The sequence below is a fragment of the Lynx canadensis genome, chromosome A1, assembly GCF_007474595.2.
Source record: "Lynx canadensis isolate LIC74 chromosome A1, mLynCan4.pri.v2, whole genome shotgun sequence".
In the NCBI taxonomy this organism is placed as follows: Eukaryota; Metazoa; Chordata; class Mammalia; order Carnivora; family Felidae; genus Lynx; species Lynx canadensis.
In genome coordinates, this window is record NC_044303.2 from 155,883,446 (window position 1) to 155,897,466 (window position 14,021).

General features: G+C 39.9%; 1 long non-coding RNA gene across 1 annotated transcript in view; it reads right to left on the reverse strand.

Annotated features, from left to right (window-relative positions):
* Positions 1-505: 505 nt before the first annotated feature.
* Positions 506-14,021, reverse strand: part of LOC115520403 — a 52,843-nt gene continuing 39,327 nt past the window's right edge. Inside the window, exons 2-3 of the long non-coding RNA XR_004343795.1 lie at positions 11,748-11,927; positions 506-1,086 (exon numbers count right to left, since the gene is read on the reverse strand). This is a non-coding gene — a long non-coding RNA (uncharacterized LOC115520403). The remainder of the gene's footprint in view (positions 1,087-11,747; positions 11,928-14,021) is intronic.

Genomic DNA, 14,021 nt, shown 5'->3' on the forward strand with positions numbered 1-14,021 from the left:
CCTTAACATTGGAAAAATCATGACTTATTCTCAGATCAGAAATAAATTTTTGAAAAAACTGTACAGTAATTTTGGAACATAGAAGACAACACAATGAATACTAAAACAGCCAAGTTTTCCTACAGAGTCACTGCCTAGGTCTGTTTTGCTCCTTCCCTGCCCTATCTTGGGTCCATGAGCTTTCCCAAGTTTGATCCAAATCTTCCCTTCCCCACGCTAATAACTTACTCAGAATGTCAGGCCCCTAGGGCACAGAAGGTAGAGGCCTACAGAGACAACAGATGTAATTCATCTACCTACTCTGCAAGAAATGTACAAACACAATATACTTTTCCAACAGACAATCTACACCTAAAGGGGAAAAAAAAGAATTTAATTCAATTAACTCCAACTATAATGTGTTAATATCTCTAACATCTACTGAATATTTATAAAATCAATGAAATAAATCCTACCTATTGAAACTCTAAAAAAATGGAAGATGTCCTGAGTTGCCCACATTAGATTATTTTGTTTTGTTTTGTTTTGTTTTGTGTTTTATTAAAGGGATTTAAAATACTTGCAGAATACACTTTTCCATTCATTTGTTTTCTATCTTAGGGACACACTTAATTAAGAGCAGAAGAAAAAAAGTGCCCTGAAACTAATTGTAAATCCATTGAAGGCAGGAAACACATCCTAATTGTCTCCCTCATTTTCCCTCCCCTATTTTGTGCAGTGATTCACACATAGTAAGTACTCAATTAAGCTGAAAAGACAATGCATGTTTCAATTCACATTAATTTGGAGGGGTTGCATTGATTTAAGGAACAGCTGAGACAAAAAAGGATAAGTTCAATCTTTCCTGATTTATGGCTAGTGAGGCACACTGTCTTGAAAACTTTGCCGAAGCTTGTGTAACACTGGCATCATTAACTGCTGGCCACTGTGGCATTCTTAATGTCTTGATTTGTTTGCATTTTTGCTGATGGTAACAAGATGATTCTCCAACGGCTGTCTTTCCAATAAGAAAATGTGAAAGGTGATGTGAAGCAGGTATTCAGTGAAGCAGGTATTCAGTCTACCCCTGTCCTACAGACAGTACATCTGTGAACAAAATGGAAACAAATGATTAATCCAAGCCTTTCTAAGAGCAACTTTTCAGAAGTACAGCAGTTGGTCTTTTGGTGATCACTACAATTATTTAGCTCAAACTTTCAAAAATACAACCAAGATCTTTGGTGATAATGCTGTTTGAAGTTATCTTTCCTTACCTTAAATAATGACTTTGAAACCCATGCCACCCAGGTGCAGATCCGAGCCCTAATAAAATCAGAAACACCACATATCTATACATTTTGAAAACAAAATGTCCCTATCCAGGTAAGGAATCTGCATTTTCTTCCCTTGCCTCCATAAACAGGAATAAACCCCTCCTGAGGTGCCGAGCCCTATCCCTTAATGAATAGTAAATTTTTGTCCATGCCTGTGTCCCATCAGGTGGCACCAAAGTGGATGGCCAGGAAATCACAGCTGCAGACAGCCTCCTGCTGTGAAGCAATCAGGCTGGGGAGGAGCACTCTTTATTCAGCAAAGGCTCTGAACTAACCAGGTAAGTAAAAGAAGCGTAAACACTTCAAAGGTCACCTCCGGCAGACAAGGCCCCTTGATAGCAGCAGACAGATACAGGTAGGCCCCACCTTAGGCTTTTCAGTCATACTCAGGCACATGCACCTTACTAACGCTATCTTAGAACAGGAAAGAAAACCATCTTTGCAAGAAACATTCACATGCTCAAGGGCTATTTCTCTCTAAAATGTCCCACTGCAGACCCACTGCAGTTGAGATGTAAAGCCAACAAACACACAAGTAAGCTTAGCCTTAACACATTTATTCACTAATTTACTTTATTTATTTGGGTTTTTAAAAAAGCAGGCGCAAAGTAATGTGCTTAAAGCACCCTCCAGCTCATGAACAAAAATGTCATACTATATGAGCATTTAATATCAGCCTGGAATCATTTTAGGTTTTTCCTTCTCTACCCATTATATCAAACTTGTCACTGAAACATCTTCTTAATTTGAAATGTCTTTTGCAGTGCCCTTTACTTCTGAATTTCTACTAAATCCTCCCTACCCCTTTGTCAAGACCTGATCTCCTCTGCCTGGCATATGACAGGCTCCTAGCTATGCCTACATCTCCTCTGCTCTAGTCTCAATTCCTTCCAGGTGATGCTACCTCCACTGGGCCTCCACTGCAGCCATTTGCTCCAAGATCTGTCTGAGCTCGGTCCCCTGAAGTCTCTACTAAAGAGGCTCAGCCCAGCTGTGACCTTCAACCCATCCTCATCAGGCAAGCAAAAGAGAAGCAACCTCAGCCCACCAGATAGCAGGAACCGTATTCCTTCCTTGGCCACAAGTGCAATGAATTGCACTGAGTTTACACGGCTTCATCATTTCTCCATTTCCCTGCTTCTTCTAGACATGTTGGCCCAATCTTTGGAGCTGGCTTTTACCTTGACTAGTTTCCCTCTTTCCTTCAATACCATGTGCCTTGCCCTGAACTTAAACCTACTTGACTAGGGCCATGACACTACACTTCCCCAGATTCTATTCCAGAACTCCAGCTGCTGGCTGGGATCCAGCTACGATTAGATTGCTCCCTGCCATGACACCACCATTCCTGACTCAATCTCACCTGCTGTCTACATTCTAGTTAACCAAGTCTCCTGCTGAATTGGATCTCCTCAGTTTCTTTCATGACCCAACCCTAAGATCATCACTTCCTCTTGTTCACTGTGGACTAGACTGCGGGCTAACCCTAGTGCAGGCAGACTCCAGTCCCTGATACACCTAGCCTTGACTTCTCTTATTCCCTGGCAATCTATGTCACTGAGATACTGCATAGAAACCCTGTCTTCTCAGCCTACACAAATTCTACTTAAGAGGCTAGTTTTTATAATATCTACAATGTCTTTATATTTATTCATTCATTCAATTTCCTAATTTATCCTCCCTTCATTCCATAAAAACTTAAAAGAGGTTAACATTAACTTAATTAAAAAAAAAAAAAAAAAAACAACTTACATGACTACCTACAGGTTAACTCCTGCCTGAATTCTGAAGTACCCTACTTTCCTATTCTACTTCACTCTCTGGTCTCCAAAATGAAGTCTCTGCTTCAGGCACACAGATGCACTGACCTCTAAGCTCATTATGCATCACCCCCTCTTTTCTGCCTTCTTAATTAGTTCCTTTCATCCTTTGGCACCTCACTTGTGACATGATCTAAAAAGCTTTCCCCAAGAAACAAATCCACATTGACTTATCTCTTACCTGGGTTCTTCTGGAATAATCAATAACACACAGTTCAACTACTTAATCTTCACCAAATGTTTCATATCTATTAGCTCCCAGACAATTAATTCTTTGAAAAGTGGGATACAGGGGTTCCTGGGTGGCTCAATCAGTTGAGCAACCGACTTCGGCTCAGGTCATGATCTCACAGCTTGTGAGTTCGAGCCCCGCGTCGGGCTCTGTGCTGACAGCTCGGAACCTGGAGCCTGCTTTGGATTCTGCGTCTCCCTCTCTCTCTGCCCTAACCCACTCGCATTCTGTCTCTGTCTCTGTCTCTCTCAAAAATAAATAAACATTAAAAAAAATTTTAATTAAAAAAAAAAAAAGAAAAGTGGGATAAAGGCCATGTCCTGTATTTGTTATGGTGCCTTCAAAGTACTTGATGTTGATCTCTAGAAGGACAGCAAAGTTCCACTTCCACATGCTCTCTACCCTTACTCCACTCCCCAGCCTCATTCCCATGGAGGAAAAGAGGCAAGAGACTGAATCAAGTCACTGGATTCAAACAAGCCTCTTAGTAGGCAGCGAAGCTATTGGTCTATGCAGAAAAAAGGTTAAAAGTTCTGACTTCTGTAGGCCGTGGCGTCTTTGGAGTTCATCTCTTGTGATTCTCACTCTCTTTAGATTGCTTCTCTCCACTTCCACATGGCCAGTGAGGCAAAACAGGTATAGAACTGCCTTTCACTTGGGAGATGCTCCTCAATAACACTTCCTCTAGATAAGGCCTACGGCAGACTAATAAGACCAGCTCTAACTTAACTTCTATTTTTCTTTTTTTGTTTTTCTCTTAGTCACTAGTAAAGTAGGACCTAAAGAGCTGGACCCAGGAAAAAGGACCATGGAGGTCTATCTGTGAGCAAGACACAATATTTCCAAGCAGCTCCATATGGGCAACTGAGTTCATCAGAGACTGCATTAGGTTTGAGAGCTGGGCAGGGGGGCTCTTCTCTTGTGAAATTTTGAATTAGCAATTGCAGATGACCAGAGTCCACTGTAGAATCATGTAATATTTATGATATCTCACATATTATATTTAAATATATTATACATGCACTGTATACATTCATATACATACATACATACATACACACACATACATACATAACTTTGATATACTACTTGGAAAGAAATGGATAATGGACGTAGGCATATCCCAAAGCCTTGAGCTCATCTGTCATTGTCTAAGCCTGTGGTGAAAATTTTATTTCGAAACAATGTTCGTAATTGGCATATGACACAGAGACTGCCAACTATCCTCTAATACCCATTCTTTCCTTTTTCCTTCATTACTAGAACCCCTAAATTTTGAGAGGTACATGGCTACAAAAATATATTTTCCTGGCAGATAGGTATAGCTAGTAGGATGTGAGTATGAGTTAGAAGTGCAACATCTAGGAAATGCCTTTAAAAAGAATGATTATGGGGTACCTGGGTGGCTCAGCTGGTTAAGCATCCGTTGGTTTCAGCTCAGGTCATGATCTCATGGTTCATGAGTCTGAGCCCCAGTTGGGGCTCTGTGGTGATAGTGCAGAGCCTGCTTAGGGTCCTCTCACACCCCCACTCTCTCTGCCTCTCCCCACTCACTCTCTGTGTCTCTCTCAAAATAAATAAATAAACCTAAAAAATTTTAAAGAATGATTATACATCTTCAGACATATGAATGAAGCCAACACCCAGGGATAGCTGAGTAGTAAGACAGAAGTTTATTTCTCCCCTCCTTGACAGTATAAGCATAAGCAGTCCAAAGCTGGTATGGCACCTCCACCATGTCAGGGAGCTCTTTCTAGCTTGTTTGGAGTCTCTTAACCAAAGCAAAAGTTAGTTTGCTATAGCAAATACAGCACGGTATTTCTAGCCCTGCCACTTATGACCTATCAAACCAGGGACAAATTATTTAAATTCTATGGCCTTGTTTGTGTCTATACCTATTTCACAGGTTGTTACCAACATGAGATTGTATCTTTTTTTTTTTTTTTTGCTTCCCATTATAGCCCCAGCTTCTATCACAGTGTCGGCACACAGTAAGAATCCAATAAAAATTAATTATTATTGCTGTTCCTATTGATATGCCAAATCTAGACACATAATGCCACACCTTAACAACAAACCATTAGGTACTTCCAATAAAGATATGAATAATGCAACTAATCAACATGGTGTACATTAGAGTGATCGCTTTTTCTGACCCAAATCTTAATAAACCTGGTCTTACAGAAGGTTTTTTCTGACTTGTGAACTTAGTTTTATGAAAGTTCATATATGTTAAACCACTGGTTGCCAACTTAATGAACTGACTTCACTTTCAAAAATCATCTGCCTAAATTGGGCATCCCTGGAAATTCAAAGGCACATAGCCCCAACATTATTGGTTCTAGTTTTTATTACAAGGTTCCACTGTGCATGTATACGATGTGGGGGAAAAAAAACTGATTTTTTTTTTTGAGACAGAGAGAGACAGAGCATGAGCAGGGGACAGGCAGAGAGAGGGAAGAATCCGAAGCAGGATCCAGGGTCTGAGCTGTCAGCACAGAGCCCAATGTGGGGCTCGAACTCACGGACTGAGTCCGGTTGGACTGAGTGACGGATGGTCAGATCATGACCTGAGCTGAAGTCAGACGCTTAACCGACTGAGCCACCCAGGGTGCCCCAAAAACCTGATTTTTATAACACGTTTATGGTTGTGAATTTGTATTTCAGTATTTCAGAATCTTAAGAAAAATCATTCTTCTGTTTTCCCAAAGGAAGATGGGCGCTTCTTGCCTCTGCAAAAATAGCATGGATGAGAGAGATTTCAGTAAAACCCACTTTTTTCTATTGAAGAGCACTTAATAAACACACACACCTGGCTGCTTTCACTTCACCATGAGTGCCACCCATTTGCCAGTCACTGAAGTAATTCAGTCTGATCTGTTGAGGTGATGGATTCCGACAAACTGTGTAAGCCTGTCATTAAGGGGAGGATAGATTACTGTCTCCATGCAGGACATTATAGTGCTTACATTTCTCATCCATACAGCCTATGAAACATACAAGGAAAGCAAGATGAAAATAAAACTGAACATGGATTTCAATGCTTCTCTCTCCAGTGAATGGCAGGAGCTGGTGACCAGTCCACACTGTCTACCACACACACACACACACCCACACACACACACACACACACACACACAATTTGATTTCCTTCTAATATAAAGACCTCTCATAAAGGACACAAATATTATGCACAAAATTGACTATTCAGTAACTTAAGTCTAACTTAAGGCCTTGCGCTCCCACTTTTAAAATATTATTCTTTCCTCTTTCACCCTACCTATTTATAGCCATTTTGCCTCTATAATTTTTTACTTATGTACTTAAAATCCACATTTAAAATGGAGATTATATCAAAAGTGAAATGAGTTAATTAGGTTAATTGAAGAAAACGAGTCTGAATTAATTAAAAAGCCTAAAGAATGGATGGTTGTCAAAAAGATCACGATAATAGCAACAGGTGATATTTTGAGAGGTTACCACATGAAAATCAGTAGGCTGAACGCTTTACATGCACTATCTCATTGAGTCCTCATAAAAGTCCTGGAGCAGGTATTCTCATCCCATTTTTACAAATTAGAAAATAAAACCTGAGAGATATTAAGTAACTTGCCTAAAGCCACGTAGCTAATGCATTACAGAAATACTTTCAAACCTGAGTTTGTCTGACTCCAAAGCTCATGTTCTTTACCGCCACATCAAACTGCTGGGGGGTTCCTTCAATCAATAATAAAAGTAAAGCAGTATTTCAGATTAGTGTTCCAAAACCCTAACATGTGGAACACCGCTTCAGTGAAAAAATGAGAAGTGTTTAAAATTAGCTCACCAATTATTTTAGGTAGGTGGTAATTACCTGCAACTCATTAAGTATGTACTCACACCAGACGCTTTCTATATACATTCAATCTAACCCTCATAACAGCTCCATAAATTAGGTAAACTATCTCCATTTACAGGTGAGGGAAAAGATACTCAGAGAACCTAAGTAATTTGCCCAAGGTCACGCAGATAGAAAGTGGCTCCTTCTGCACTATGCCTTTTTGCCACACTACCTCATTCCATCCCGCGTTACTTCTCTAGACTGCCTGAAAAGCTTGCTTTATAAAACGATAATGCCATTCCCCTTTAATTGTATTATGCTATTTATTAGCTCAGCAAAGATTTGGTTCAGAGACAATGCAAAAGTAAACTTTAACCCAGCCCTCTCTAATTATCATAAATTCCAAATTTAGTAAGGTCCATGTTAATGGGTTTTACTGTATATAGAAAAGAGTTTAATAGTCACTTAGCCCCGCTCTATCTCCATTAACAAATGTAAAAGGCCACACAAAGGCGGAGAAAGAACAGTGACCTTAAAACTAAAACAGTTAAGTGTCTGTAATTTGTATTTCAGCAAAAAGTCATACCTCATATGCCAACATACAGTACACACATATGCCAACATGTAACAACACATTCAACTCTACAATTTTAAGTGCTCTATTCATCAATTAAAGAAAATTAATCCTAATCAGATGTTCATATTAAGGAATACAGCCATAGCAAATCGGTAATAATAATTAAAAGTCCATTTCAAATCTCTTTGGTTAGCAGGGAAATGATGTAACATAGCCAAGCCGCCCTAGTCCTTTCTGTAGTATTGTATAAATATGCACATTAAATGAAAATTCCTGGATGTTTAACATGGTCATCTTTGCTACCCACACTGCACGTGTTTCTAACAAAGACATGTAACCATGTACACCCTGAATGGGAAAAATGTACAAGTTGTGACAGTCAAGCATATGTCTGCTCTGACAGCCAAATCCTAATACACAGTATTTTCCCACTTAGAGTCATCACAGCATTGCAAAGATTCCAAACAAATCTACCTGCTTTGCAGGGAGCTACCTGAAGCAGGAAGGATGCCACAGCTCTCTCCAGTTGCATCCGGTTTTGTTTTGTTTGTTTTGTTTTCTTTAGGTCAGCTTGTAAATGAGCTATCAAATGCCTCTGTGCAATAGAAATAGCCTTGGGACAGAAGCAAAACAATCCGGGTGAAAGACAGCCCAACTATTCTTTCAGGCCTGATGCACTGCGAGGTAGGTAGTGGAACCAGATTTTTAAGATCACTTGTAGTCTGGCTGGACTCAAGAGGTCCACGTATCCAAATATCAGACTGCCGTAGCTCTTACAATCCTCTATCTGGCATTGCTTGGTTGCTTTGCAAAACAGGCCCACCAAAGGGCCTTAGGATTTAGTCTTCCACTTTCAACTCTCTTGTCCAGACCATTATTTCTTTGACAGTCTATTTCAATTTCAAGTCACTGGAAGGCATTACTGGAAAGAATATGGAGTCTCATTCTCTGTACTTTTCAAAGTCAGGGCGAGAAAAAACAACCTTCCTGGAAGTGTGGGATAAACTCTGAGCTCTCTCAGAATTCTTCCCAACCTGAGTGTCTGATCATTACTAATCAATTAAATCTTATGAGATACCCAGCAATACCAGCTCTAGAAATCTTTCCTACAGAAATACTAGCATGAATTCACAAAAATAAAAACAGTACCATGTTCACTGAAGCATTGTTTATAACCTCAAAAGTGTAAAAGGATCTAAATGGCCAGCAGTTGAAGAATGGTTTACTAAAGACCATTTAAACTGGAGAATACTGTGCAGCCACTAAAAATAATAATACAGGTCTCTATTTACTGATGTAAAAATGTGTTAGTGAAAAGAGGAAGGTGCAGAACAAAATGTATAGATAGTGTGCTACTATTTTTGGAAAAAATACAAGTGTGTATGTATACAAATAAATGTATGTGTAAAGAGATTATATGAAATAGAAATACCCATTTTAGAGAGATACAATATATAGAGATAAATATATAGCTATGTATATTTCTGTTATGTGACATTCAGGTAAAATTTTTCTATTATAAACTTATACATACATTTGCATATGCATAGAAAAATCAGGAAGAATTACTCAGCTTGGGCTGCGATAACAAACTACCACAGACTGGGTGACTGAAACAACAGACATACATTTCCACAGCTGTGGAAGCTGGGAAGTCCAAGATCAAGGTGCCAACAGATTTAGCTCTTGGTAAGGGCCAGCTTCTTGGCTTACAGACGGCAACTTTTTTGCTATCTTCAAAAGTGCAGAGAGAGAAAGAGAGAGAAGCCAAGCCTCTGGAAAATGAGATTGGGAAGGAAAACTAACTTTCTACTTGTACATACTATTTCATTTATTTAGGTTTCTAAGCAATTCTCCCAAACTGAGACTTCCTTCTTCTCGTGGGTTGTGAACAAGAAAAAATACAAAAATAAAACAGATGAGAATATAACCATTGTTACAGACTGCAACCAGCATAGAGGAGATAAAAGCCAGACAAGCCTAGTTTTCTTAACTACAGAATTAGTCCATCTCCACAGTGCTGGTCTGGGGTGGGCTTCCTTCCTCTGGGAGAATGTAGGTTCCTGGTAGGCAGGCCCTTCTCAAGTAGAAGGAGAGTGGCAGGAGGCTAAGCTGGACTACTTATCCACCCCAAATTTACCAATTAGGTAAGTCACTGTGCCCTACAGAGACAGTAGTCCTTGAGAGAGTAGCGCCTATAGTGGCCAAACGTAGACTACAACAGGTGAAAGAGCAAATGGTGCGAAAGCAAAGGCAAGAAAGAAGTCAAGAATAAAGACAGAAAACAGAGTAGGGAATATAGGGAAGGAATTTTTTTATTTTTAAGGAAGAGGCCAACAAAATGTCAAATGTGGAAAGCGGAAGAGTCTAAGCACAGTGACAGAATCATGGACACAAGTGAAGGTGAATGCCTCTCACTGAGACATGAATAAAAGGGAAAGAACAGGAAAAGCCACAGTGATTTTGAGGCAGAGATGAAGGAAGGGAAGTTGAATTCACAGCATGATACCAGTTCTGTACAAGGGTAGAAAGAATCTATGGCCAATGCCAGGCAACAAAAATTGAACTTGCAAACTGCCACAGGGCTGGTTGTGCTAAAGTCATAACAACACTTAGCAGAACCAAGATGTACTTGTAAATGTTTTATCATACTGTGAAACTTTTGAGAAATTGTGATGTATAATTTATAAGACATTGCTTAGATTAGTATTGATGTACATATACTCTTGATATCATTCAACATTGTGCAACATAATATTAGTTGATTCACATGCTCCTTTGTCCCTGGGAACCCTGAGGAATAAAGTTTCTCATAAATAACAATGGTTTAAGCTTGACTAGCCTTGTGCAATTTTTCATCACAATTCTGGCTACCATCACAACCTTGTTTCCAAATCACAACACACTATAAAGTAAAATCAAACAGACCAAAGAAATTGGTGGAAAGATGCATAGTCTAAAAGTCTGGCTCCAAACTTTTGACTGATAGAAACTAAAATTTCTGCACGGGACATGGTGCTATATTCCCACGGATCTATTTTTATGCCACGTTGTCAGTGGCCATATATGCCTTTCTGGCAAACTGAGTCTTCAGGTAAAGAGGCTTCTGGTAGATCGATTTCCATGAATTCATAAAAGAGGGAAAAGCTTCATATCTTTCAATAGTCCCCAAAGTTATACTCTTTACCAGGTTTTAAAGTTATATTCCAGTCTCCATTCTGCTGTGAGATTCAGCTTTACAACCAGCTGCCCCCTCTTAACAGTTTTTGACGTCATTCAGGTTTTGCAAACTGTGTGCTACAGCCCTTACTTGGGTTTGTCGACTGCTATTAAAGTTATACTGCATTAAGTGTGGAAGCTGGCACCAGAAAGGATCCATAAAGGTGATCATAGTGCAAATCAGCCGTCTCAAGTCCAGCTCCTCCACAGAGGGCTTCCACTTCTGCTTCCTCAGTGTCACTTCACGGTCCCTAAGATAAAGGGAACCATCTTTGCTGCCGACACTGAATGCAACTGAGATTGGTTCTCCTGACAGAGATTAGTGGGCAGCAATGAATCTTTCAGTCGGGTTAGAAATATGATTTTATTTAAGAAAATAACCATACATAATTGGGCTTCTGTCACTTTAAATTTTAATGGTGAAAGTAATATGGAGGCTTCTGGGACTTTAAATTATGGCTTTCAGAAGCTTCACACTGAATCTTTCAATTATTCTATATAAGTACTTTCTCAAAGCATGTGCCACCATGACATTGATATCACAATTCAAATCTAAATTCAAAACTGACTGCAGGGCTATGAGCTATGTGCTGGCGCGCCGGCTGCCTCATTTTATCTTTGAACATCTGACGAGGCGAATCAAGAGGCACTCTCCCAGAGCCCAGCCAGCTGTTTGCCAAATATTCAAATACCCTGGCACGCAGAAGATTTCCCCACATCAAAATTAGTGACGACCCCCTATTTTTCCCATTAGCTTCGGGCTTACCTACATCCTTTCACGCAGGCCCACTTGACTCACGCGCCTAAATGGTCACTCTTGCCAGCCCACGCACCTCTCAGGTTCCCCCACTTCAGCAACTGGATCCAGCGTGTGCTGCAGAATGGCAGCCAGTTCAGACAAAACCATGCAGGAGAGTTTTCAAGTCTGTGTTTCCTTGAAGTGGATCTGAAAGAGGAGCTGAGCTGATATTTGTGGTAGGAGGCAGATAGAAAGCACAGAGAGTGTGTGTATTTTTACTTAAGACGCATTCATTAGGCTGGAGCAAAAAAAAAAAAAAAAAAAAAAATGAAACCGGGAAGACAGCAAGGGAAAAGTGAAAAGGCCTTCTTCCTTTACACAGATATCTTAACTTCCTTGTCATGTACCTATTTTAATCATTTTCATATTTTTATCTTCATATGAAAATAAGTGGAAGTGAACATTCACTTATTTGCAGATTTAGCTTTAGACTGCTTCAATTATTTTTAAGAGTCCCCTACCCCACCAAATGCAATGCCAAATCTACAACTGTAAATAACTAAATCCAGCTGCACTAATGAATCTACAATGAAAGACAACCCTTATTTCACATTTTAAAGGTCCTGAAGCAATCTTCCTCAGCTGAATGACTTAGAACAGAGGGTATGGATAGCACATGGGAAATCAGAAGGAGAAAGGGACAAAGGTGCCACAAGACAACAGCCTCTACCCAAATGGCTGGTCAGATTTCCTGAAGCTGGACACCAAACCCCAGGGTTCCAGCTGGGTAAGGGGATCCTGATTCCTTCCAGAAAAGTTGGGCCTTTATTTGTACATTTCCTGTGATGTGTTTACACTTGGACAGAAGGGGCACAGCAGGGATGCTTTCAGGGCACATTTGTGGGGAAGCCAATCTCACAGGAGTCGTGACTGCCAGATGTCAAACCAGTGTGTGCTGCTGAGCAAGCTCTAAGCAAGATGCACAGGCACCAAATCATGGTCTGAGGAAACTGCCCTGATCTGGGGCCTTTCCTGAGATTCAGGGAAAGCCTGGCAGAAATTTATGTCATTCAAAAAATAATAACGATCATTTTAAAACCTGATATGACTCTGAGCACTACCTGAGAACCACACAGGCAGATGACATTCCAATTCTGCCCGTCACAGATCTTCACCCTGTCAACCCAAACCATCATAAGGCAAATAACTTACTTCTGGGAACCATGGGTGGCAAAGGTTAGGAGGCCCATGTGTGAAGTGACCATAACAAAAATGTTGACTCTCATCATCTCCTGAAAACAAGCTCAGATATTCCTTTGCACTAAGATCAGGACAATGGTGCCCAAGTGAGAACTCTTCGAAGACGACGACCATGGACAGAGAAACAAAATTTAAATCCACATTGATTTTAGAGCCCAAAACAGTATAATTACAAATCCCGTCTGACTTGATTATTTAAGGCTCATGGAATGTTTCAAACATAGAGCGGTTCTACATGAATCGTCCACCTAAACATTTACTATGCTCCTATTATATCCCAAGTACTATACTTTGATGAGCCAGATCTGATTAAAAAATGATCCACAAACTACTGGATTTCTCTGCTGAATTTAGTGTCATGGCTTAGCCCTTCATCTTAAAGTTTCTTCGCCTCTATAAAAGTCCTGTCCCTCTTGAAGAGGTATACCTCTCAGACCATTCTGTCCTCTTCCTCAGCAGTGTCCTCATTTCACTCTAAATCATCAAGGGGTGAAGGGTAATGTATCAAAATTACCTAAGGGTTGTTCTTCATTTTTTTCAAACTACACGATACCTTCTACCCCTATCTGAGAATCTTTACCTATATGAACCACTCACTACTTCTAGTGAATGGTTTCTAGTGAACTATTTCTGGGATAAATCATATGCCTTAAGAATTTGGGGATAAAAAAAAAAGCCAAAGATTTCTATACTAAACTCTTCCTCTTTATCTCATTTACTTCTGTGACTTCAACTACCTATCACCTACATGCTGATGACTTCAAAAATAACATTTTAAGTTTAGACTCACATATATAAATGCCTCAGGGACCTCTGTTTTCAAATGATTTACTAACTCAAACTTGGTGCAACATCATATCTATTTCTTTTTTTTTTTTTTTTTTCTCTTCCCTTTCTTAATAGTATCCATTCAGTGGATAGTTTACAGTCCCCATTCTCATCCCACATACATCAAATCTGTCACCAGGTCCTGTCACTTCCAGAACACATCTTAAGTCTGTCTACCATATGCCATATCCTACCTGGACCTCTGCAATAGCC